Genomic DNA, 26,766 nt, shown 5'->3' on the forward strand with positions numbered 1-26,766 from the left:
TTTTTACAATATTTTAATGCCTTCACATTAAGACCATTGAAGAAGATATGGTTTGACCCCGAGGCTTTGGTATCTTGGAGAAAATTAGAAGAAAACATAGTAGCCCCACAGAGATTGAAAGACATAGCATACACTAAACTTTCAATCAAGCATTGTGAGCGAGAATTTGGCCCAATAATTACCCATGCAATCAGGACATGGCGGGAAACACAAAGGAAATTTCCTAACCCTCAAGTATGGCATAATCACACTCCCATATTCAATAACAATGCTCTCTTAATGGGAAAACGACCTATAAGATTCCCTATATGGGAAGAGAGAGGCATACACTCATTAGGGGATATTTTTAATAACAAGGGCCTCTGTAGTTATGTCGAAATATGCATAAAGTTTAACCTCACCGAGTCCACATGGCTTTTTTACATACAGTTACGACTTTGTATGAGATCTCACGGTGTTCCATTACTCATACCAATTGAACACCACAGATACCACAAATTTTTCTATGAAAGAGATACATTGGGAGGTTTTGTATCAGGTTTTTATTATCAATTACTAACGTCCTCGTATGAAACCCTTCAACTAGACAATGTCTGGAGGAGGGATATACCAGACCTGGAAAATGACTTTGATTGGCAAGGAGCCTGGGCAAATGTCCGACTTACATCAAGGAACCCGGATCATCAACAAATCAATCTGAACTATATTCACAGGACATACTTGACTCCTATAAGGCTGTGCAAAATGGGGCTTATACAAGACTCCAAATGCTCCCAATGTACAAATGGGGACGAAGGAACATTTATGCACATGTATTGGGACTGCCCACCAGTTAAGGCATTCTGGAAAGATGTGTCCCAACAATTATCAATACTCGTAAATGTATATGCTCCTAATACGGGACAGAATACTTTTTTGTCAAAGCTGAATCTGGTGCTGGCAGAATTTGCAGATTATCCCATTCTGATGGGTGGGGACCTAAATTTGGTTAGCAATGCCTCGATTGATAGGTCTGGGCGTCCCCTCCCACTAGACGGAGCATTGTCAAGTGCACTTAAAGAAATGCAAAACTCACTTGCATTAACCGATATTTGGCGTGTTGTCAACCCTGACACACGTGAATATACTTTTTACTCCCACGCTCATAATTCATATTCCAGGATTGACTATTTTCTCTTCTCACAATCCTTGTGGGTAATGTAATTGATTGCAAAATTCATAACATACTTTTATCAGACCATGCGCCCCTGTCAGTCCTTTTTACTCCTGCTGTAATTAACAATAAAACCAAACAATGGAGATTTAATAACTCCTTATTGAAAGATCAAGTTTTTGTGTCTATGATTGAGGAGAAAACACAGGAGTACATTAGTATTAATCTTACATCAGTCCAGTCAGTGCAGACTGTATGGGAGGCTTATAAGGCAACCTGTAGGGGCTGGATTATAAGCTACTCAACAGCTAAGAAAAAGGAAAAAATGGCAAGGAAACATGGTCTGATTACTGAACTTAAGTCCTTGGAAACTAGTCATATGTTGGACCCTGACAATTTAGAACTGAAAAAAGCAGTGTTGGTTATAAAAACAGAATTACAAGCAATTCTACATGAGGAAAATGCATTTGCCCTCTTTCAGTTGCGTCGAAAATATTATGAATCTGGCGATAAGGCTGGTAAAATGCTTGCTCTCAGACTGAAGCAGCAAGAAAATCGTCAATCAATCTCTAGCATATATGATGAAGATGGCTCTCTGATTTGTGAACAACTTCAAATCAATAAAGCATTCACTAAATTTTATAGCACACTGTATAAATCAGAATGTTGTACGAGTGAAGAGGAAATGGAAAACATTTTCAGAGATATAAATCTCCCAACCCTCTCTGAAGAAGAAAGGGAATCACTAGATACACCTATCACGGAAAATGAAATTAAATCAGCTATCAAATCCCTCTCAACCGGTAAAACACCGGGTGATGATGGTTATACAAGTGAATTTCTTAAGTGTTTCCAAGTCACTCTTACACCACTTCTAATATTGCTGTTTAATGATATAGTGGCCAATCAATCCATGCCGCTAACCATGCGGCAAGCTACTATTTCATTGATTCCAAAACCTGTCAAGGATCACTTGCAAATGTGTAATTTCAGACCTTTGAGTATTTTAAATAATGATTATAAGTTGTTTGCGAAGGTCCTTGCAGGGCGATTGGAAAATGTTATAGCCTCATTGATTCATATTGATCAGGCTGGCTTTGTAAAGGGTCGTTTAGCTTCAAATAACATGAGGAGGCTAATGCATGTCATGTCAAGGGCGGGGGCCTCCCATCATCCAGCGATGGCAATATCGCTGGATGCTGAGAAAGCCTTTGATCGAGTGGAGTGGAAATATCTGTTTTATGTACTACCTAAATACGGATTTGGTCCGGTTCTCATGAACTGGATAAAGGCACTTTACCATGAACCGGTTACGTCAGTCAGAACAAATGGTATAAGGTCTGATCCATTCCATCTCTATCGATCTACCCGCCAAGGATGTCCGGTTTCACCGCACATTTTTATTCTTTCCCTCGAACCACTTGCCTGTGCTATACGTGCTCATAAAGAAATCAGTGGTATTCGTATTGGTAGTTGTGAGTATAAGGCCAGCCTGTTTGCTGATGACATATTATTAACACTAACAAATCCTAGCCATTCCATCTCTCAAGTGCTAAAGCTTATAGATACATTTGGTAAATGTTCGGGCTATAAAGTGAATTATAGTAAAAGTGAAGCTATTCCACTTAACAACCTAACTTTTCAATCACATCTGGGTTCTGCTCCTTTCAATTGGAAGCCAAAAGGAATTAAATACCTGGGAATTAAAATCCGATCTCCCATTGAAAAAATGGTTGAGTTAAATACATCTGACCTTTTAAAGAATATAAAGGAGGACATCAAAAGATGGACAGTCTTGCCTTTATCCCTTTGGGGCAGATCTGATATTATAAAAATGAATTTGTTACCAAGGCTAGCTTTTTTGATGTCCTCTATACCTTTAAAGTTCCCTCCTAGTTGGTTCAAAGAAATAAACAAATTATTTTCTGGCTTCCTATGGAACAACAGAAAACCTAGAATCAGCCATAAAAAACTTATAAAACCAAGAAATAGTGGAGGAATAGGACTACCAGATATCCACCAATATTACATAGCATATAACTCAAGATACCCCTTGCAGTGGGCTTACAATAGTGTGAGACAGATTGGCAGCTGGGAATGGCTTGAAGAACAAATTATAGAAGAACATAACAAAGATCTATCTCTTTCAATGTTGTGGTATAACCCAAAAATCACTCCCAGACTGGACAATCCGCTTTTAGAATTTTCATGTGAGATAGTGAAAATCTTACATAAACGCCTGACCTTTAGTGGATATTCCTTACCATCATGTCCATTATGGAAAAACCCTTTGCTCTCTGCAGGAGGTAAACTCCTTAAAAATAATGTATGGCAACAACATAATATAACACAGGTGGGCCAAGTGATCAAAAGGGGAAATATGATACCTTTTAATGAACTTAAAACACAGTTTGGGCTGAAAGACACAGAATTTTTATCTTATTTACAAATACAATCAGTTATTAAATCATTGTTGTCTAAAGGCATAGCTATAGGAACAAACGGAGTCATGGAAGAGACATTAAGGGGAATTACAGGCAGGAAAGGCATTGTTTCTGCAATGTATAAACTATCATGTTCAACCACCCCTGATACCAATGCCCAAACTAAAGTCCAATGGGAGCGAGACATGGGTATATCCATATCTGAAACACAATGGGAAGCAGCACTTAGGAATAGTACAAAAATATCAAAATGTGTTAGATATAAAATTATACAATTAAAGATACTACACAGGGCCTATATAACACCCTGTACATTGAATAAAATGAATCACACCCTACCCAAATTGTGCTGGCATGGGTGTGGAGTAGAGGGTACGCTCATGCACTTGCTGTGGCACTGCCCACTTGTTAGGAAATTTTGGTTGGACATTGCTGAGGACCTGTCAGTTACTCTCCAAATTGACATTAATCCTTGCCCTATAATGTGTATATTGGGTGTAAAAATGGACACTGCTCAAGCAAAGATTGTAAATAATACTGTAGCACTGGCTTTTCTAGCATGCAAACGGATTATTTTAATGAACTGGAAAGAACGCAAACCGAACTGCTTCAGTATGGAGAACTGGCGCAAGGACTTCATGGACTTGCTATCGATGGAACAGGCTGCTCTGTCTCTTCAAGAGAGTGATAGGCCCGATGGCCTTCAAGGTCCCCTGAACTTTATTAGATCACTATCTGGAATAAGTTTGTCTACTGAACCTTTGTAACGCTCTGCAACCCCCCCCCCCCCCCTCGCCCCTTGTTGTTATTGTTATTATTATCATTTCTTGTCTTGTTTTGTTGTGTATGTATTGTCTTGTTTGAGAAAAATAAAAAACTTTAAATATCAAAAAAAATACTCGTATTTTGGAATATACCTGTACACCCCGCGGTATTGCTATTGAATGATGTTTTTGAGTTTGCAGTGAATCCACAACTAAAAAGATTGGTTTTATCGGGTATCACAGTAGCTAAAAACTGATCGCATCACGTTGGTTTCAACCGGAAAAAATGTGCCGGAAAGTGTGGTTTCTTACATATCTCGATGTGATATATCAAGAAATATCTACAGCAAGAATTCTGGGGCTCAATGAATCCAAAATGTCAATGTGGTTAGAAGTGGTGGAGAGAATAAAAGCTAGCCTATAATGGTAGTGTCTGGTCAGGAGTGAGGGATAATGGAGGTACTATCCAAGAGGGGGTCCGGGAGGGGGGGGTTTGAGCTGGAGCATATGTGTGTAGGGTTTTAGAAAATAGGTATTAGGGGTATATTATATACTAACATTTATATAATTGTAACTTCGCTGGATATACACTGTATACGGTTAAAATGTTATTATTGACTATTTTTGTTTTATCCTGTTTCTGTACTTGCATATATTTTAACCACCTTTACTGAAAGTTTCATTATACATTGTGTGTTGAGTACTGACTTTTAATAAGTTTTGTTTTGCAATAATAAAAAAAAAAAAAAAAAAATTGCCACTTTGTGATTGTCGAGACCCAGATCCCCCCTTCTGGCCCGGGCCGACCGCATGATGAGTTCTCTCTGTTGTAGCCTGTTTAGCTTGACAATGATGGGCCTCGGCTCCTTGCCCACACCAGGACTGGTCTTGCCCGCTCTGTAGGCCGACTCACACACGGGCGGATCGGGAAGGACCTCCTTCCCCAGTATCCTCTGCAGCAGCTCCGGCATGTTCTCCGAGAGACGTCCTCCCTCACTGCCCTCCGGTACACCAACAATCCTGATGTTGTATCGTCTCTCCCTGGACTGCAATTCCACAATTACCGACTGTAGTTTGCCGACGTCAGCCTGTGCAGCCAGCAGGGAGCTCTCTAGACCCGCCACCCTCTCGCCTTGTTGAGAGGCCTCAGCCGTTAGCGAGGCTACTTCGTTAGCGTTAGCTGTGGTGGCAGCGTGTAGTGACTCCATCTTTTCTCTCAACGGGCCCACCGCCAGCCCGATCTCCTCCGACATTGCCCGACGAAAGGTATCAAAAAGTTCCGCCTGCGCTTTCATTTGTGCATCGGCGAAGCGTACCTCAAAGTCCACATGGAGTTTGGTCACGACCGAGAGAATCTCACTTATCTCAGGCGAAAGCGAGGACGGGCCCGGTGCCATTTTGTCAGCTGAAGCGTTGTTGGCTCTGGTTCCCGGCTTCGACATCACGAAAAGTCGAAAAAAGGTCGATGAAAGTAGTAGATGCTCGACCACTCAACAAAAAGATCAATAAGAAATAAAAATAAAATAAAGACTAGTGGGGTGACAGTGTTTTCCACACGATAATAGGGAGCTCCCGTGAAACACGTCTCACCCCATGAACGCCTGGCTCCGCCCCAAAAAAAACCACCTAGATTTAAAGGGGCTATGCACTGCTATTCCTAGCACTATTTGGGCAACTTTACACAATTCCTGTTAGTCTATTGAAGACATTTGTAAGTTTTTTTTCAAAAAAATTCATTGTTTTATATTTCTAATCAAGTACTCGAAACCATCATTTTTCAGCCTCAAGAAATCAGGCTGTTATGGCCTGGCTCCGCCCATAAGCACTTTGAGTGACAGTCAGACCACAGTCTGCACTGGTAGAGGGAGGGAGGGAGGGGGGGGAAGAGAGAGAGAGTTCAGTTCAGTTCAGAGTTTTTATTTGCCACATGGAATAATACAATCATAGTTTCTTCATTAAAAAATCATAAATAGTCATTCCATGGACAAAAGGAGCAGGAAGAAGAATAAATCTTATAGTTATATAGTTACCTGCCCCTTATTCCTAAACTAACATGTATTTTCTTAATGGTCGGCATATAACCTTATTTACACAAATAATCATTTATACCATGAGAGAGAGAGAGAGAGAGAGAGAGAGAGAGAGAGAGAGAGAGAGAGAGAGAGAGAGAGAGAGAAATGTTCTACTGTGTTCTACCCCCCTCCCTTCCTCTTCTCTCGGCTTCCACTCTCTCTCTCTCTCTCTCGCTCTCTCTCTCTCTCTCTCGCTCTCTCTCTCTCTCTCTCTTTCTTTCTTTCTTTCAATCTCCCGTGTGGCGCGCGGCCGGCAGGTACCCCCCCCCCCCCCCCCCCCCAAGTGCCCCCTCTCTCTCCCTCCCTCCTTCTCTCTTCCTTTCTCTCCTTTCTCTCCCACTCGGCTCTCGCTGGTGAGACGGGGCAACTTTTTTCTTTTCTTTCTTTCAATCTCCCGTGTGGCGCGCGGCCGGCAGGTACCCCCCCCCCAAGTGCCCCCTCTCTCTCCCTCCCTCCCTCTCTCTTCCTTTCTCTCCTTTCTCTCCCTCTCGGCTCTCTCTTCCTTTCTCTCCCTCCAAAGCGCACGGCCCCGCAGCTTCACTCGCTGTCTTTTCTAGGTAGAATGGGGGCGGGCATTAGCTCCAACCACAGAGCCAATCGCATCACTGTGCGCCTAATGACGTGACTCAGGACTTCAAATCAAAATGACCCGATTTACTAGAGGTCGAGAGGGGCTGGGCTGAATCGGAGCAATCCGCCAATATGGTATTTAGACCCTAAAACACATTGATACGAACTCCTATTACTATAATACAATGCTAGAGACTGAAAAATGACATTTATAATGCATAACCCCTTTAAGTTTGATATCGGTACGGTTGTACGCCTCTCTAAATATAGGGGTGTCTTCGACAAACGCTATGAACAAACATATACGCATGAGACATTTATTATAGTGAAACGTATACCCCGTGTACCGGTAGTGTATGTACTGAAGGACCAAGATGATGAGACTATAAGCGGCACATTCTATGAAGTAGAGTTACAGAAAATTGTAGAGTCAAAGAACAAGAGATATATGATAGAGAAGTGTCTGGGGGATAAGAAACTAAACGGTAAAATATTCACTCTGGTGAAATGGAGAGGTTGGCAGACGAAATTTAACTCTTATATCTTAAAGAGTACTCTCACAGCTGTATGAACAATGTCCTTATAAACTTTGAAGAGGAATTCATTCAGGATTTTTGTTTGTCAACCCTGGTTATCATAATGGAAGGGTTCTACGTCAGGGGCTAGGGGGTGGCTACTTTGGCTCAAGCCCTGAATGTTTTCTGAAAAGCCCCGAATCTATAAAAAAAAATTTTTTTTTTTTTTTTTTTTTGACAATTAACACTTTGATCGCCATGGTTCAAATTCATAATTTACCATCCCTAGCCAGCTCTATTTGTCTATGGAGAAGTTCCCCTTCTTTGCAGTGCTATAACTTTTTTAATTCTATTGCTAAATTGCCATTATTATGGCCCATTCAATGTCCTATATCCATTGTTCAGGGTGTAGCAACGATATACTTTTTCATTCACATATTCATACTAAAATATGGTCTAAAGTATAAGTATGTTTTTATCGTTTTCTGCAGCTTTCTCCAGAACTTGATTTATAGCTCCAAATGCATTATATTGATGATCAAATACAGTTTGGTAGCAATCGTTGCCAGATGAAAAATTTCAACTGGACGTGGTTCTAGAAGTTACTACGTATCATCTGATATTGACCGGATGGGCGAGGGGGCGTTTATAATTCCGTGGGCAACGTTATACCATTCATCTAGTGTGGGTCATATGGTCATCAGAGCAGTTTATATGGAATACGTTAGAAAATAATGCTGGATCTTACCGTATGTTCCTCGCGCCGTTGGGGGATGAGCGTGGAGTAGACAGTTTTCGATTATGGGATGTTGATCCTGATGAACCATTTCCAGGTTGTATAATACTATATACGTCCAAATAACGTTGTTTATTGAGTTAGGGCGAGCGATTGATTATCCAGTGTGTTGAGATGGGGTCCGGCTACCGATCGCGAGTGCCCGGACGGATTATGGATGAGCACTTCCTGTTTGGCGCGCCCCTCCCTCTTGACCGATCTGCCGATCGGCCACCGGATGGCGCTCTTGAACCGTTAGACAGTTGAGTGGAGCTTACCAGTACATCTCATGTCTCCGGAGGAGAAATATGATTTCGATCACAGATTTTTGAATTATTGATATCAAAGACGAGTTACGGCGTCTTCGGCAGAATGAGCATGGCTAGGAATGACCTCTAAACACGTCATCGGCGATTAAAGTGTTAATCATTGTTACATGAAAATATGTTTGCACCAGATTTAGCAGAAGCTAATTTCCATCTGTAGTCTATCCAGCTGCTAACTGTATTTGAGGGAGTTAAGTCTTGGTGTTATGGTAGACTCAGACCTAAGCTTTAAATCACAATCAACAAGTTGACAAAAACATAATTGTTCCACCTTAGAAACATAGCTATAGTACGGCCATTTATAAATCAAAAGGACGCTGAAAACCAGATCCATGCCTTTATCTCAAGCCGACTCGACTACTGTAATGCACTCCTTACCGGCCTCCCGAAAAAATACGATGATAACTATTTTATTGCAATGCACTATTGCATTATTTTATTCTATTTGACTAATTATTTTATTCTATTTTACTAACTATTTTATTGCACTGCACTATTTTACTTTGTATCAGTGATACTCAAACCGTAAACAAAGACGCCTATTAACACTTTCAGCGCTAGATGGCGCTGTTTACTGTTACTGTTGAAAGGCCAGCGCCTTTTAACATGGGGATACGTGGCTGTGTTTGCAGGCCTAAAGCTATATTATATATTATAGCTATGGATCTAATAATATAGTCGATTGTCATTGAGTTTCTTCCGGTCAAGATGCAAAAAACAGGTAATTTTTCCATCCATACATTTCCGTTTTATACCGTCGTGAATATGAGTGTAGTTTCAGGGTAGTCTGGTGTCATTTCCAAAATGACAGACACCAAGCCACATCGTTTCATACGGAGTGCAATAGCAATAGGTGTTAGGCGGCGGTATTGGACTTTTGAGATCTCAGACTCATCCCCAGTGATAACACAGGCTGCCGGCATGTCTTTATGAATGGAAATATCGAATAAAAGAAACAATGATGAAAACCCGACTATACTCTGGTTTTCGGGGGTCCTGGCGCTCAATGTTCGGCGAGTTAACCCTAGATCTTAGATCCTAATATGAAAAACGATGTGATTTAATGTTCTATGTCTTACCTTGACTTTGTCTATTTTGCTGCTATCTATTTTATGCTTTATGTCTGCACTTTATGCATTGCTCTTGATCTGCCAATGTTGTGCTCATTTTATGCCTGTCTTTTTGTACTGCTGTGAAGCACTTTGAGCTGCAATTCTTGTATGAAAGGTGCTATACAAACAGTGTATTATTATTATTATTATTATTATTATTATTATTATTATTATTATTATTATTATTATTATTATTATTATTATTATTATTATTATTATTATTAATTATTATAGTTTGCTTCATTAATTAAAGGGTTAATTAAAACGCTACAATAAAAAAATTCAAATGCATATGATCGGTATATAATGTTTCATGAATGCATGAAAGGGGGGGGGGGGGTCGTTTCTGATTAATTGATTGTCAATAACGGCATTCGTTAGTACAACAACGTACGCTGATCAGGGCGATGGCTATGAAAACAAGGCACAATCAACCTGAAAATGACGTTAAATTGCTCTTACCTGTGGCCGGTGGGATTCCAAAAAGAATATTCCAATTATTTGATTGCCATCTGGTAGATCGTATGTCCATTTGGCCCACGACATAACCCACCACAGCATAATGAATCAGGGGTCCCAAAAGCGATTCAATGCGATCGGGTGAAGCCCTTGGTCCAAGTTACTAGAAAAGTCCGCCTGGAGGCATTTCATCAACGCACAGCCCCATACACAGAGTCTCAAAGGAAGTGCAACATCGGCCGCATACCACCGGGCGGCGGTATTGGATTTTTGCGATCTCAGACTCATTCCCTATGGTAACACCAGCCTTCCTGGATGGATAATGAATGGAAATAGTGAATAAAATAAATAACGATCAAATGACGAGTATACTCGTCGTTGGCAGTGAATGAGTTAAGAAAAGGTCACTACAGCTTCCATACCAGTGACCTTTGACCTTCTGAACAGCCATGTATCCAGGCCTTGTTAGGCCTCCCAGCTTCCAGGCCTTGTCCACAGTAACAGCAGCAGTGGTAGGAACGTCCTTGTTCAGCATGGCACTTGGCAGAGGGAAAAGGACACTGGCAACTTCATTATCCTACAATAACAGGCTAATTATTGTGTTTGTTAGCAACAAATCAGAGCACAACAGACTGCATGTCCCTGTCCTGTTTTGAGCATCTTAATTACTTAAAACCTCCACCCCCCACCACCCCCCACCCCTCCCTCTCTCTCTGTTGCCACTGCTGCTGTTGTTATTTTGCATATAAAAGGCAACAGCTAATTGTCTGGTCTATAAATATTCTGCATGCAATTAGCGTCCTGGCCCGCCTTTGCGCTGCGTTATCACCCTGCCGTTTGGTCCGTGGTGCAGACGGCACACACTCAATTCTCTGTATCTAATGGGAGTTTGATAGTGGCACAGAACCTTTGTTTCCAGGAACAAACGACGGCGTCAGCGTCTACCCCACCGTCTCGCCCCTCCACTTGGCTTCGAGGAGAGGACACATCCACACCATCGCTTGAGTAAGAGGACGGAGTTACAGGGGTTAGTTCCTCTCAGACGATACCTGAGAAAGGTGTGCTAATGGGGGCAACGCTTTCAGCAGTGAGGCAAGAAGTGCCATGCATGATATAGAGTACTAGGATAAAGGGTGTCTGTACTTAACCCTTATTTAACTGAGCGATTTGCCTCAGAGCATGTTCTTATTTGCAGTGGCAGCTTGATTCGTTGCAGGGAAGACAGATGCAGCCGTGCTTATAGATGTTTCAACAGTAGTTGTTTTTGTGAGTAGAGTAACACTCACCTGCCCAGATTTCCCCCAAACTGGTCCAGGGATTTTAACTGGCAACCTTTCAGTCAATAACCTCTAGGCTACATTCTTTGAAGAAATGGTTCTATACAGAACCTTTTTATTCTATGCTCTTACAGAAGATGTTGCCTTTTTTGTCACATGATTCTTTGATAGTGGATAAAGAACCCTATAGGGTTCTTATATAGAACCCTAATGAACCTTGTGAAACAAGAGAGTTAGGAGAACACAAAACAAGGGTCCTTTTGTTGCATAAACCTGCCATAGAACAACTTCAGAGGAACTCATGACCGTTCAGTCTGAGATGGACGTCACCTACAGGGCTGTGTCGCTGACCGCTGCTTATTAGTGTGTATGCACATGAGCACGAGTAATGAATGGAACACTGCAGTGCACCACGATGATGTCAAAGTGCAGTCAGCTGTTTGGCGGTTCAGCAGTCAGAGACCAAAGTCAACCTTGATATCACAAGTGAAATAACAAGCAGGGAACTGGTGACATTTCTCCTTGGTCTCGGGGACAAGAGAAAAAGAAAGAAGAGAGGTGCTTGAGAAGAACGTGAGGGGGGGGGGCTTGAGAAAAAGAGAATTCTAAAGGCCACGCTGCCACTTTCCTGCACCTCACCTAAAATCAAAGGAAGACGGTGAGGGGGGGGGGGTTATAGGAGAGACGGAGAGGGGGTGGATAGGCGAGGGAGCCTTCACGGATGATTGCAGCCCAGTTTGAACTGCTAAAGTGCAGACGTGAACTTCTTTCATCTTTCTTCAGGGTCACTATCCATGGAGGGAATGAACCTGTCATCTCACTCTCACTTCTCCACACCAAGCTTCCCAGCTCCTCCAGCTTCCCACAAAACAGAGCTCTGCCCCCCCCCCCCTCAAAGCTGGGAGCAGCACTGTGGGCAGCAGAGTGTGAAGGCATCACACAGCCCGAGGAGGCAGGGAGGAGGCCCCATTCACCCTGGCTGAGATCAGGGGAACCATGGGGAGAAGTCAAACTGGCTCCAACATGGTGGGGATGAAGAGGGAGGTGGTAAAAAAAAGATTTTAGTAAGGAAGGAGTGCACAGAGAAAGAAAAAAAGAACTAAAGATCAGTCAGGTTAATAGTGATGGGAAAGAGAAGTCGAGACACAATGAAAGGAGGACTTGTGGAAAAATGGAGAGGATCTACGGAGACAGCCCTCCTCCAAAACGTGAAGAGGAGCCAAAATAAAAGGAGAGAGGAGGAGGAACAGAGGGGGTGGAGTGGTGGTAGCAGAGAGATGGCTAAGGGTGAGGAGCGAGACTATAGCCCTGGTCTGTGTGGAGAGGCTGGCTGGAGTCTGGAGGCTCGTTAAGAGCACAATCCTAAGGGCTCCTAATTGGGACGGGCCGGGGCCATGTGGTCTGGGAGAGAGAGAGGGGAGTCAGCCTCAAGAGCTAGAGCTGGGGGGGGGGGGGGTAGTGATGGTGTAGGGGGCTTTCCAAGTCACATGAAAGTTTGCGGGGATGAATGTACCGTAATTAGATTAATAAGTAGCTTAATTTATCGCAGCAGAGGATATCAGCGGCTCCACATTAGAGGCAAGCCAGAAGATTAGCCCCGATCGCCGTTTCCAAAACACGATTAGCCCCCCCCGGCACAAAGACCAGGCTCTTTCACAGGTTCCTACCGCAAGGGCCGGGATTAGAGAAACATGTTGAATAATCAGCAGTGCCCCCGCATTCTCCTCTCAAGTCTGCACCAGCCAGGGGGGCAGTGCAGCCCTTTGCCCCCTCCCTGCCCTGCTCACAACACTTATCAATTAGGCTATTGTCGGGTCAATTAAAGTGAAAAGAGGGCAATACTAACTTCTCTATAGCCTTAACCGCCCATGTTCAAACAAGGTACCTTCCGACGATTCATCTTGTCCACCTCTCCCTCCTTCACTCCTCCATCTCAACAATCGTGTGACGTATATCAAGTCATTTCACTCAACTTACTCAACACATGAGTAAACATGGTGGATTGGTCCACTGGCACTTGGCCATGGGGAGTCAAGCCCAGTCAGGGCATCTTCTCGTGGGTGTACGGCCCGCAAAGTAGGTTGGTTATCCCGAGGGCCCCTGGGGACGCACAGCTTGGAGGCTAATTGATTGTCCCTCCGATCTCCTCCAGAATGCCAATAAAAACCCCAGCATATGTTCACTCCAGCCCTGGCCACATGCGTCATGAATGCAGGGCTCTTTACTAAGCTGTAGATCCCTTGATCCTCTCTACATCCTTTACATCCGGATGCTTGGTTAAAAAAGAAAAAAAGAAAAAAAGAAAGGAGAAGCAGAAAAGAACCTGATGGGCCTCAAGCCAACATGTCTGCAGAATAATACTGTATCTGTTGTAGGGAGGATGCTGCATCAGCCATCTCCTGATAGCGCTCTCCTCAAGGAACATCTATCAAACAGGAACACAACTCTGGCACACACACACAAGCGTCCCATAGCACCTGATGGCAACACTGCTGCATACAAGCAATTCAAGTAATTCCTACACCTCCTGAAGCACTTGTTTGAAAACACCAATACCAGATATAATCCTCAACCAGCTGAATGGGTGTTGGCCTGTGTATACCGGTCCCAGTCTGAGTGGAACATGGCGATCTGGTCATTAATATGGACTTTGATCCCCAGCTAATGTTTATAAATTGCTCAGCTATCGCCACCTTGCCGGGGAGACGACGAGTCCTGTTTACCCTTGAAAGCCAAGCAACTTTCACATTTCCTGCTGCCGCACCTCCGCCGAGGCCCCATTATCCTGCGTGACTATGCAGCTCCATGCATTGGTAATAATGTGCACAGAGTCAACATGTCCTACAGCTTGCGCCTGCTGGCAGCGGGCAGGCCCAACCCCCCCCCCCCCCCCTCCCCCGCCCCACCTCCCTCAGGTCACTACAGCAAGGCTCACCTCTTCTCGCAGCGCTGGAGGAGGTCTACACTGGGTGGGCTATACAGATTTCACGCTGAGCAGCAGCGTATGGTTGATCACTGTGTGCAAGCGAGGAGGCTGTCAGTTCACACTCCATATATTGATTTCACCACCCAAGTACAATCTCTGTTCACTCACACTGTCTGGGCACTTGCTTGCCTTGACCTGTTGTTTTTCTTCAGTACAATGTCTGCCAATTCCTGCTACATATGAATTACAGAAGTACTATCACTATATGAATCTCAATACATATTATAATGCCACTTCACCATCTGTAGTCAAGTCTGCAATAACAATGGTGTGTTTCTCTTTTTCTCACACACAAACAACTTGAAAATGTTCTAAGCGTTCTTAAAACATCTAATATACAAGCTTGACACAGACCTTGGAGGAAACCCACTAACACTAGCAGCAGTTAAAGTGGACGTTTTTGTTTCAAGTGAACCCCTATCGTGTCGACTCTGGCCCACTATCATACCCAAACTAAACGTTTAATGCTCTTAAACCTCTTTATTCAGCTATATATGAGTAGAGAGTTAGTCACTTGAGTAGAAATCAAGCTTAGTTCGACTTTTCTTTTCTTTTTTTTAAGTGGTATCTTGACCTTAGAAATCCCTCTGTGGCTTCAGATTGGCAGATTTAAGGGTTGAATGGAGGTGGGAAGAGGACTTACCCAGGGAGGACAGCACCTGAGAGGATGAGAGGGAGGGAGGTGGCGGCTGAGTGAAACGTGAAAAGCTGGTCATCCACATGTTTGTACTGGAGAGGAACCAAAAGCAGCTCAGAAGCCTCTGGACGACACTGATGAAATGCATCGTCAGTTACTTTTAAATCCTTCCTCAATAAAAAAGACATGGCTGGCTGAAGCAGCATCTAGAAGTTATCCAATTGTGTCAAAAGTTAAGTCCCATCTGACCTGAACCATTAACTCACTGGTCACTGTTACCTTACCTGTGCCCCAGTATGGTTCAGATTACCTTTACCCGTTCCCCAGTATGGTTCAGGTTACCTTTACCTGTGCTCAGTATGGTTCAGGTTACCTTTACCTGTGTCCAGTATGGTTCAGGTTACCTTTACCTGTACCCAGTATGGTTCAGGTTACCTTTACCTGTGTCCAGTATGGTTCAGGTTACCTTTACCTGTACCCAGTATGATTCAGGTTACCTTTACCTGTGTCCAGTATGGTTCAGGTTACCTTTACCTGTGTCCAGTATGGTTCAGGTTACCTTTACCTGTGTCCAGTATGGTTCAGGTTACCTTTACCTGTACCCAGTATGATTCAGGTTACCCAACCATGGGGAGCCAAGTCTCTCCAAAACATCCCTCCAAACATCTCAGCCAAGCTCTCTCTGCCCTCTGCCTGCCAGATACAGTAGCAGCTGTTCCACTCTGTTCTGGCGAAGCGATGCCTGCTCCTGAACAAACGAGGGGAAAAACAAATAAACCTGGGGCTCGACCAGGCAACGTGCAGTGCGAAGCGCCTACAGCTAGCCCCTGCTCCGCTCTGCTAGCTACCCCGGCAGCTACCCTTCGCCGCGCAGCAATTAGAAATCCCTGCCATCAGGCAGACAGCTGGCAGGCTTCCCCCGGGAATGCCAATTAAGTTTTGTAAAACATTTAGACAACAAAACCGTACAAGAGAAACCGTCCCACTGAGGCTATCGTCCCCGCAACTCCCAGCCGTCCTCACAGTGACCCCTGTGCCCTCCCATCTGCAGACGCCTCCAGGAAATACTAGCGCAACAACACATACACGGGCCCAGGAGAGCGGAAAATATGCTGAGAAATACATGAATACCAAATCAAAGCCATTGATTTTGTAATGCTAATTTGTTGTTATAGGAAATTAAAGTAATGATGTTTTATTAATGAGCTGCTCTGCCCGCCTGTTAAATGATTGACGGCGCCAAATTTGTTTACAATACATTTTCATAAACTGTCTGTTAATCTAACGGACAAAATCATTAACATTCCAGTGTAAAAGCCACTTCTGATGTGGTCTCCTATCTTTGGCAAGAGTAGCAAGTTACCCCCATGTATGGAACACCTCTAATCCGCCATTGTCCTCTCATGCCACACACAGTGATGTAGCCTAACTAAACCGCTGAGGACAACTTCAAAATCTTTTTAACATGTTGCCTGATCAAGTTGCTCTATCAGGCTTGTCCAAATGGTAACTTGAGGTTTTGGCCTCGGGGGTGGGGGGGAAGAGAAGCAGGGTAGGAGGATTAGAATAATACCTAAGTAGCTTTCTGAAAATTTAACCGTTGAGTAGGAAAATAATATGTCGGCCCTAGGCAGGAGTGTGACCCACGCTCTCCTCCTGAAGGCTCATCATCTCCAGCCCACACTCCAGCGTCGTTTCACTGTGACAGGTGAAGAAGTGACACAACAGAGTGACAGCGCGAGTAACTAATTGAGACAGGATGCAAAAAAGATCCTCTGAGCCCTGAGTAAATGTGAGAGGGGGGGGGAATGCCCCTGTATCCCACACACAAGCACGTGCAGGGCCGGCCCAACGCATAAGCAAACTAAGTGCCTGCTTAGGGCCCATGTGGCCACCAGAGAGTGCTTGAAATGTTCCGCAAGAGAGCTTGACAATTTCATTGTGATATATTATATTATGTCAATGGTAATCATACAAAAACACAATATTATGTTAACGGACTGGTTAGCTAATACTACTACTTTCTTTTTGTGTTTTTGTTTCTGTAGACAAACATCTATAGAATTATATAGCTTTACAAAGACAACATAATACAAGCAAAACAAGGCACACAATAAATACAAAACACAGGTAGGTGTGCGAATGATCAAGCATTGACAATAGTGGTGGTGTGGGGCCCCAAATAAAATTCTGCTTAGGGCCCCATAAAGACTTGGGCCGGGTCTGCACACATGCACCCCTATCCCTGCTCAGGGCATCTCTATCAATGTTAATTAGCTGAGCAATGATTAATATGGGAGCTAAACTTGAGTTATTTCACGTAATCTGTGTTTCCTTTGAAAGACTGTTCATTATGTCAATATCGCTCTGTTTGAATTCCTTTAAGACAACATTGTCCCAGAGAGAGGGGCGATGATGAAAGATAGAAAGACAGACCAGGAGGGAGGACCATACCCATCCATAGCTGTGGTAAATGTGGTGTGACACCAACCAAAAGTGCCGCACATTCATCAATTAATTAATTCATATGGTTGAGGGTTGAGGCAACCTTTGCCATCTTTAACCCATTTCAACTGAAATGGGCCCCAAAATTCATGGAGACTGCCACAGATTAAAGTTTGATTTTAAAATCTATAATATAGATTTTAAAATCAATTATATAATTTTTATATAAATTATTATATTTATATATAATTATTATAATTATTATTATTATTATTATTATTTATATAAATTATTATTTTTATATAATAATCAGATATATAAAATATATTATAATCTATCGGTAGTTCTATTATTTCCCAATGAGGGGCTTCAACTATATGTCTATGCAAATTAAAGTCTCTATGATTGTCATTTAGTGACTTTTCTGCCATGACAACAAATTCACATTCACAGAAAACAACAATTGACCATATTCACACAGCGGCCATTTTGCTCTTATGTTATGCTCAGGTTGGGATTCCTTACTACGTGGGAACAGGGTGGAAAGGAATCCCAACCTGATCACGACATAAGCGCAAAATGGCAACAGTGTGAATATGGTCAATGGCAGACTGCAAAGAACTATTATATTGCTCATACTGCTACAATTTAGTTAAAACACAGTGTATTCGACTCTATGAGAGTATAGTACAATTAACATCAGCTTGTGTAGATTTTGGCCCAGAGTTTCAAATGTTGTGTCGAATATACACTGTGAATTTGTAATGAGACAACATTGTGCTGCTCTTTGGAGAGAAGACTCTCTTTCTCTCTACTGTCCCTCTATGTAAAAAGAATAAATAGAAAATGCCTCAACTCAAAAAATGTTGTGACTAGATATTTTTTGTTATTATAGTTTGATTATCAATTTGATTTGGCTTTTCTCTTTGTTTCCAATACAGGAGGTTAGAAGGTAAAGTGGCTATGGGCTATGGAAGGAAACTGTTCTTCGTCTTCAGAATGGACTGGAAAAACAGCTAATTTCTAACCAGACACAATGCATATCGCAAGACTCAGCAGTGTCTGGACAGCTTTGTCTTCTACCCTTAATGCCTCTCTCTCTCTCCTTCGTGGTTTGATCTCAAGCACACAAAGGAGGAGTATGTCAATTAATTTCATCCTCAGCAAGCTGTAATATGACAGAGGCCTATCTCCTGCTGACAGACCCTTACTGTCAGGCTCTTCTGACAAATACACCTCAAGTACAACCAAAATACAACTCTACCTTCTTGACTTGACATTTCAGCAGAGACTGTTACACAGCCAAAATATGCAGGGCATTCTTGTGTTACAAACACCCTATTTTGACGTACCAAAATAAAAAACATCAGCCGTGTTCATTTTTAAAACATCCAAAAAGAAATTGTGAAACTACAAGGATACCGATGTCTTTTTTTTAAACGACAAGCGGTTGACGTTTAGCTCAAGATGTGCATTTAGCCATGCAGCTGGTTGTACATGCCTAAACTAATCCATGGGTCAACACCAAAGATTTTGATTAACCAGTACCACCTACGGTGGAAGATTTCTAGTCAAGTATTTTGAAAAGGTGCATAGATAATATTTTGATATGATAACCATTGCTGAGTGGTAACTTAGTCATAGTTTTAAGCCCATGCAGATACCCACCCTCCGTAATAGTCTATGGGTAGGACCAGATATCTGTACCACACGAAGTGGCAAAATCTGTCGAATGCCAAATAGTTTGAGGGTTTCTATGAATGTATTGCTGTGTGACAAACGTTTAACAGTAAAAGAGTGCCTGCTTATTGCATCTTGCGTTTTTAACATTATCCCTAACTACATATATAAGAGGCTGTATGCCATCACCTGCAACTAGAGGTATTGAGGAATCTGTAGATACCAGCATCCCATAGCTTACAGGGAAAGGGATGGACATTTTCTCAAGCATGACAACGGATTATCTCATAGCGGCACGGTGGTGTAGTGGTTAACACTGTCGCCTCACAGCAAGAAGGTCCAGGGTTCGATTCCCGCTTGGGGACCAGGTTTCCGCATCGCCAGGTACCAAGGTGGGGTATCTCCCAGGCCTTTCTGTGTGGAGTTTGCATGTTCTCCCCGTGCTCGCAAGGGTTTCCCCCCCGATAAGATAAACCCAATGGAAAAACATGCACAACAACAAGATCGCTAACGCTGTGGCGTCCTTGACGAATACGGACAGGAGCACTTGGATTGGTCCCCTGGCGCGGCTCACGTTGACGCCTGTCTGCTCCCGGCTGCCCTTGGGGGGGAAGGACGACGGGATGGGTTAATTGCAGATATGAATTGCATGCATCGCATGTGTGCCGATTGATGACCTCTGAGCAGATCCTAAATTATATAATTATTTTAGTTGTACTTTTGACATTGGTATGGTCATCTACAATGGGGTCCCCTGACCTCTCACCTCAAGATATTTGAATGAAGCTGGAGAACCACAAGTGTCTCACCTCTACAAACATGTCAGATTTATGTTAGTCCAATGTAGGGCTGACCCCGATTAGTCGAATAGTCGACTAATCGATCGAAAGGAGCCATAGTCGACTGCCAAACTCTTAGTCGAATGCAAAAAAATATATATAATCATCATTAATCATTCTTTCCAAAAGCAAAGAGGCCTAGAAGCGTGGCTAACGCTAATGGCGCGCATACCAGCAAGGCTAACTGCCTAAGAAAATGGGCACAGAGGCACTGAAAGAGGATTTCACCCATCTAATGAACACACTAGATAAATATCAAGATGTATCGATCAGTGGACCAATTGCATGCTTTTGCAGAGGACAAGAAGCCTTCAGTCGACTCCTTCAGACATTAAGCACCCCCCACAGCCCAAATGGAATGATACAAAAATTACTAATTTTATATATATATATACTGTATATACATTTTTATTTTATTTATTTTATTTGCAATCGGGGGGGGGGGGGTCGACTATCCAAATCCTTAGTCAGGGACAGCCCTAGTCCAATGTAGTTTAGGGTCATAATAACCATGCAGTTTTACACCTTTTCTCCTATTTCTGCATATTTATGTCAATAAACACTCTTGCATGAATTGTATATATCTGTAAAGATGAGACTCTTGTGGATCCAAATAGCCCAATATGTAATTTTATACAGTTGGGTTATGTTTTTAAGAAATGGTGTCACCACGTAGAAAGGGCTAATATGACTCTATACCAATCACAAGTGAGTCTCAGCTTTGCAACCATACTTATGCAGCTCCAAATCTGTTTAGGGACCACAGTACACAGAAATAGGTACAATTATCATTTAAGAAAATGCACAACAATCACATCGTTTAATGTATGGTGTTTGACCCTAAACTGCATGGGACTAATGTACATCTGACATGTGTATAAAGGGGACACTTGTGTGGCTCCAATGAGCCCCATTTCATTCAGATATTTTGAGGCGAGAGGTCAAGATCTCTAGTTTCATGTGATACCTCTGTTTCAGATTATACCTCTGTTTCAGATTATACCTCTGTTTCAGATTATACCTCTGTTTCAGGTGATACCTCTGTTTCAGATTATACCTCTGTCGCAGGTGATACCTCTGTTTCAGGTGATACCTCTGTTTCAGGTGATACCTCTGGGTGATACCTCTGTTTCAGGTGATACCTCTGTTTCAGATTATACCTCTGTTTCAGATTATACTTCTGTTTCAGGTGATACCTCTGTTTCAGGTGATACCTCTGTTTCAGGTGATACCTCTGTTTCAGGTGATACCTCTGTTTCAGGTGATACCTCTGTTTCATGTGATACTTCTGTTTCAGATTATACCTCTGTTTCAGATTATACCTCTGTTTCAGGTTATATCTCTGTTTCATGTGATACCTCTGTTTCAGATTATACCTCTGTTTCAGATTATACTTCTGTTTCAGGTGATACCTCTGTTTCAGGTGATACCTCTGTTTCATGTGATACCTCTGTTTCAGATTATACCTCTGTTTCAGATTATACCTCTGTTTCAGGTGATACCTCTGTTTCAGGTTATACCTCTGTTTCATGTGATACCTCTGTTTCAGATTATACCTCTGTTTCAGATTATACCTCTGTTTCTGATTATACCTCTGTTGCAGGTGATACCTCTGTTTCAGATTATACCTCTGTTTTAGATTATACCTCTGTCTTCTCTCAAATTACTGGGCATAATAATTGATAGCCAGCTGTCATGGGCAGAACACATTGATACCATAGTGAAGAAGATGGGGAGTGGTATCTCCATGGTGAGGAAATGTCTTTCTTATGTCCCTACATATATTGTGGGACAGGTGGCGAAATCTTTAATTTTATGTCACCTAGATTATTGTGCACCAGTATGGTCCTCTGCATCCAAAGGTCAACTAAAGAAATTGCAAACTGCCCAGAACAGAGCTGCAAGGTTAGTTTTACATTGTTCCATGAGAACAAACACCATCACTATGCACCGGCAACTCTCATGGTTAACGGTAGAGAATAGGCTGGTTTTCAACACAGTTAAATTTTTCAGGAACACTGTCTTTTCGTCTCAACCTGTTTTCTTATACAAACAAATTGTCAGATGCAGTCAGGTTCATTCTTATTTTACTAGGTCAGCTGATGATGGACAAATTATGTTACCACGTCCAAAATCAAATGCTTTAAAGAGGACTGTTGTTTATTGTGCCATCAATCATTGGAATAACTGAGACTGAACATAAGTAAATTGAATAGTAAAGTGTCTTTCAAATACCACCTGAGAATGCACTACTTAAATATGTGAGCAAAATATTCTGATGTTGATAATGATGTCTACAATGTTTTACTGTTTTTAGACAATGTTACAATGTTTTTAGATAATGGTGTCTACAATGTTTTACTGTTTTTAGATTATCATTGTTAATTGTGATTGTCATATGTATCTCATGTTGTTATGTTTTGTGTTTTCTGTTGTCTTTCTATGTGGACCCCAGGAAGACTAGCTCGCCACTTAGGTGACAGCTAATGGGGATCCTTTTAAACAATAAAGAATAATCTCTCTAGCTTTAGTATTGAGTCCCGCTATAGCTTGAAAAAGGCAGAATCACAGGTGATCCAGCCAATTCTATAGGGATAATGCTAAAAACACACTAACTTTGCTAAAAGGTTATTACACAGCAATTGATTCATGGACCCCATAAACAATTTGGCACCCCAAAGAGTGTCAAAAGAGTGTCACTGTAGGTGGGTAGGACTAGGAGGGATAGAGGTTTAGGTGGTACCGATATCTGATCTGCTCCCATGTACTAAACATGACCTTTTTCTACCATTACCTAATAATCAGTGGTGAAAGAAGTAAATAACCAGATAAGATGGTACTCTGTTAAAAAGTAATGTCCTCCATTCAAAATTATACTAGAGTAAAAGCTGAGTAGTATTTTATATTGAGTGTACTTAAGTAAAAGTATACATTCTACATGTTTTCGTATAGCAGTGCTTAGGAGTGTTTGATCCTCAGTCCATTGACCTCTAAAGGTTCAAAGTGGTATGTGGTCCAGTTATGCTGCTCTGATTACGTCCTCTTGAAGTCAGCAGGCTTCAAATTTGAAAGTACATTATTTTCATGAATTTTTGCCATGTTATGCAAAATATTTTTTCTTTAAAGTAACTAACTGGTGGGTTCAGATTAATGTAATGGAGTAAAAAAGTACAACATTTCATTTGAAATGTAGTGGAGTAAAAGTGCAAAGTTCCCTGAAATGAAAATACTCAAATTAAGTACAAGTACCTAAAAATAATTTACCATCTGTAGTGTAGTAGTGAAATGGTTAACCTTCTGTCATGTGGCAGTGAAAGGGTTAACCTTCTATATTGTCACCATGAAAGGGTTAACCCTTTGGTAGTGTGGTAGTGAAAGGGTTAAGTACAGTACTTGAGTAAAACACCTTATTACTTTCCACCACTGCTAATAATACACAGACACCTGCAGGCTAACTTCCCAATGTTTTAGGGTCTCTAAACCAGGAGCACTAGTTTAAGCTGCCATGGTGAGCGTCTATGCTGACAGAGTTAATGATCACTCTGTGATTTAGTTAAGTGGTAAGCAGAGAGACGTAACCATATAACCCACTGGAACGCTCAGGGACGAGTGTAACTGTGGTAAGACTGTGTGTTACATTTTTAAATGTCCATATAAAGAAATGAGAATAGGTCATTTTTGGATACAAGCCGTATGGATTCACTGAAAGCTAATGCAGGTCAATTTAGGAGAGTTTTTTTTCCCCTCCCTCTGTGGGCCTTTAGAATCTAATCTCAACGTATTGTCACCATGCTAACCTCTCCTCTCTCCCCCTGGCCTCCGACCATTTAAACATAATTTTCACATAATAACAGGACTTTTATCATCCCAATGTGACTGCACCTTCTACCAGAATCACTACAGCTAATGGGATCTAATCTATACAATGAGACATTAATATATATGCAAATCAGCTGAGACTAACTGCTATACGCTCTGGCTCGCGCAAAAAAAAGAAAGAGATGGGCCGAGGTAGCCTGCGTATGTCATTTGTGTCCCATTATGCCACGCTGTCGTTATCAAGCTGCTGTTAACCTATAATCTAAACTGCAACGATCTAGTTCTGTGCGTAGAATGCGCGTGTTTGAAAAATGGCAATGCGTTCTTGTTTCTATGGAAGAAAAGCCTTGCAGGTCCAGTGGTGGGTGGGGTGGGGGGGGGTTGGGTGGTGGGGGTTGAGGGTTGCAGGTCGGCTGTTCAAAGCCACTCTGTGCATTGTTGGGTGGTAGGGGATTAGGCCTCTCCGGGCTGCAGAATTTGCCTTCTAATTAAAAGGGATAAGAGGTAGAGAAGTAGCGAGGGGGGAACTCTACTACTGTAGAGGGACGGCCGGGGGGGTGGGGGGGTTTGGGGGGGATTGGGGGGGGGGCACACACACTGAAAAGAGGGATAGAAGTTTGCAGTGTCACCCACTGGTGCTTGATCACAAGACTGAGCAAGACTTACCAACTTCTTGTTCTGACTCTCCCTCCCTGCCACTTTCTCTCTCTCTCTCTCTCTCTCTCTCTCTCTCTCTCTCTCTCTCTCTCTCTCTCTCTCTCTCGCTCTCTCTCCCTTCATCAGTCTCCATCTCATTATGTGCCTCGTGTTGGCAGCATACTTTGAACCGTAAGAAAAAAAAGAAGAAAAAAAACGGTCATGCCATTTGTTTCCCCCTGTGCAATTAGAGTGCCGTCACTGTGTGGTATGTAGTAATAAACTGCCGTTCAAATCAGTTGACAGGTTGGGGTGATTGCATAAAACGACTGGACTCTGTTCTGTGCTCTATTTCAACAATACAAAAACATTCCAGCCAATTATGAGATATATACTGTATATAAATCATTCAGTGTATATTTGTATATACTGGAACAGTGTTACATAGACAAAGCAACTTTACAGTAATGCTAAGACTGTTAACAGTGGGGGTGGATTGTAAGGAGGTGAATTATTCCACATATAAAACAGAATGAGCTAAAAGATTGTTCAGCATTATTATGGGGTTAAAGACAAGCTGTAGGCATCGCAGGAAACTCATGGGAGCCACTGACTGTCAGAATTAAGCCAAGGAGGGGGGGGGGGGGCTAGTTTGAGTACCACAGGAGACCCAGCATGTGTTTTTATTTAACCCTTGCTCCAGTGTCCGTCCATCCCTCTGCCCACCCCACCAGTCAGCAAACTCCTGCCCTCCTCCCCCGTACTACTCCAGGGGTCCGAGCTCTCCTCAGGATCCCTACAGACCAAGCCTGGGCTTAAAGCACGCACACAGGCATCTCTTCCCCCGAGCCCAGGGAGGTTAACGACATGCCAGCAGAGAACAAGACTCTCCCCCCCCTCCCTCCCTCCCTCCCTCTCTCCCTCCCTCCCTCCCTCCCTCCCTCCCTCCCCTGCCCCAATCCCTTACCGGCGCGCAGACCAGGGTTTTTGGTTGTTCTGCACCACCACAAAATCTTCAGCCCCTGAAAACTCCATCTCAAACAACGCAGGATCTCATTTGTTGGGTAGTGTCTGGTTGCTAAAGCCCCCTCCCTTCTTCACCAAGCCCCATCAGGCTCTCACCTTTTACTCCTGGGCAATCCGATCCTATTTGGAGTGTGTGACGAGGGCCATTCTCCATCACCTCGCTGATCAAGAGCCCCCCTGTCAAGCAGGGCCCAGGGATGAGCAGGTACAGATTTGGGGAGGAGGGGAACCGAGGGCATGTCGTGAAAGAATCTGCGGTGAGCCAAGAGAAGATTAAACGGCAGCCAACACCCCCCACACCCCACCCCACCCCCAACACACACACACACACACACACCCCACCTCCAAACACTCCCCTCTACTTCACTGGTGTCCTGAGGGGCAGTACTTGGGGGGAGAGAGGAGGGAGGGAGAGGTGGCGGGGGGGTGGCACAGTGGTGGCTGAGCCATCTTGTCATCCTAGCAGGACGAGCACATTCAACCGTGTCCTCTGTACCCTCCCATCCTATTGCCCTCCGCTGAAATCCATCAAAACCCCCTCTCTGCCCCCGCCTCCTTCGTTGGAGCAGCGCTCTCCGCTGGTGTCTTTTCTTTTCTAAAGAGCAGGGATGAGTCCAGGACATGGCAGCGCTTTCCAGGCAACCAAATTAATTGGCGTCTGGGCAGCGAAATAAGCAGCACGGGGCTATTTGACGAGAGTGTAGGGCAATGACATGCGTTGGCAGTCATGCCTTGATCTCTTGCTTTCTTTCCCTGTCACTTTACGCCTCACCTTTGCACCAGGCCCAGGCCAGCCCAGGCCAGCCCAGGCCAGCCCAAGCCCTCACGGGCGGCACATTCACACATTTCGGATGGAAACAGCACCCGCTGTCCTACTATGCAGTCTAATATCAAACGGTGTGACTGTGAGAATGCACACAAATGTCTCTGTTCATCTGGCTGTGTGTATTTTTTAAGTGCATCAAATATCCCCCTTAGTGCAACCAAGCAGTCCTTAAATTATCAAGCACCTAAAACCACCTATAAAACCAATAATGAAAACACATTCTTCTCACAGAGAATAAATTGAGGATGCTCTCCTCTGATTCCACCCCCCCCCCCCCCCCACCCCCACCCCCGCCAATTTTCTGATCAATGCTTCAAAAAAAAGATCAGTTTCATAATAATAACCAGGCTAAGGACATCTACAAAACAGCATTCCTTTAGTTTGATAAACGGATGTCAAAGAAAA

Source organism: Notolepis coatsorum, assembly GCF_963971535.1.
Source record: "Notolepis coatsorum genome assembly, chromosome: 3".
Classification (NCBI taxonomy): Eukaryota; Metazoa; Chordata; class Actinopteri; order Aulopiformes; family Paralepididae; genus Notolepis; species Notolepis coatsorum.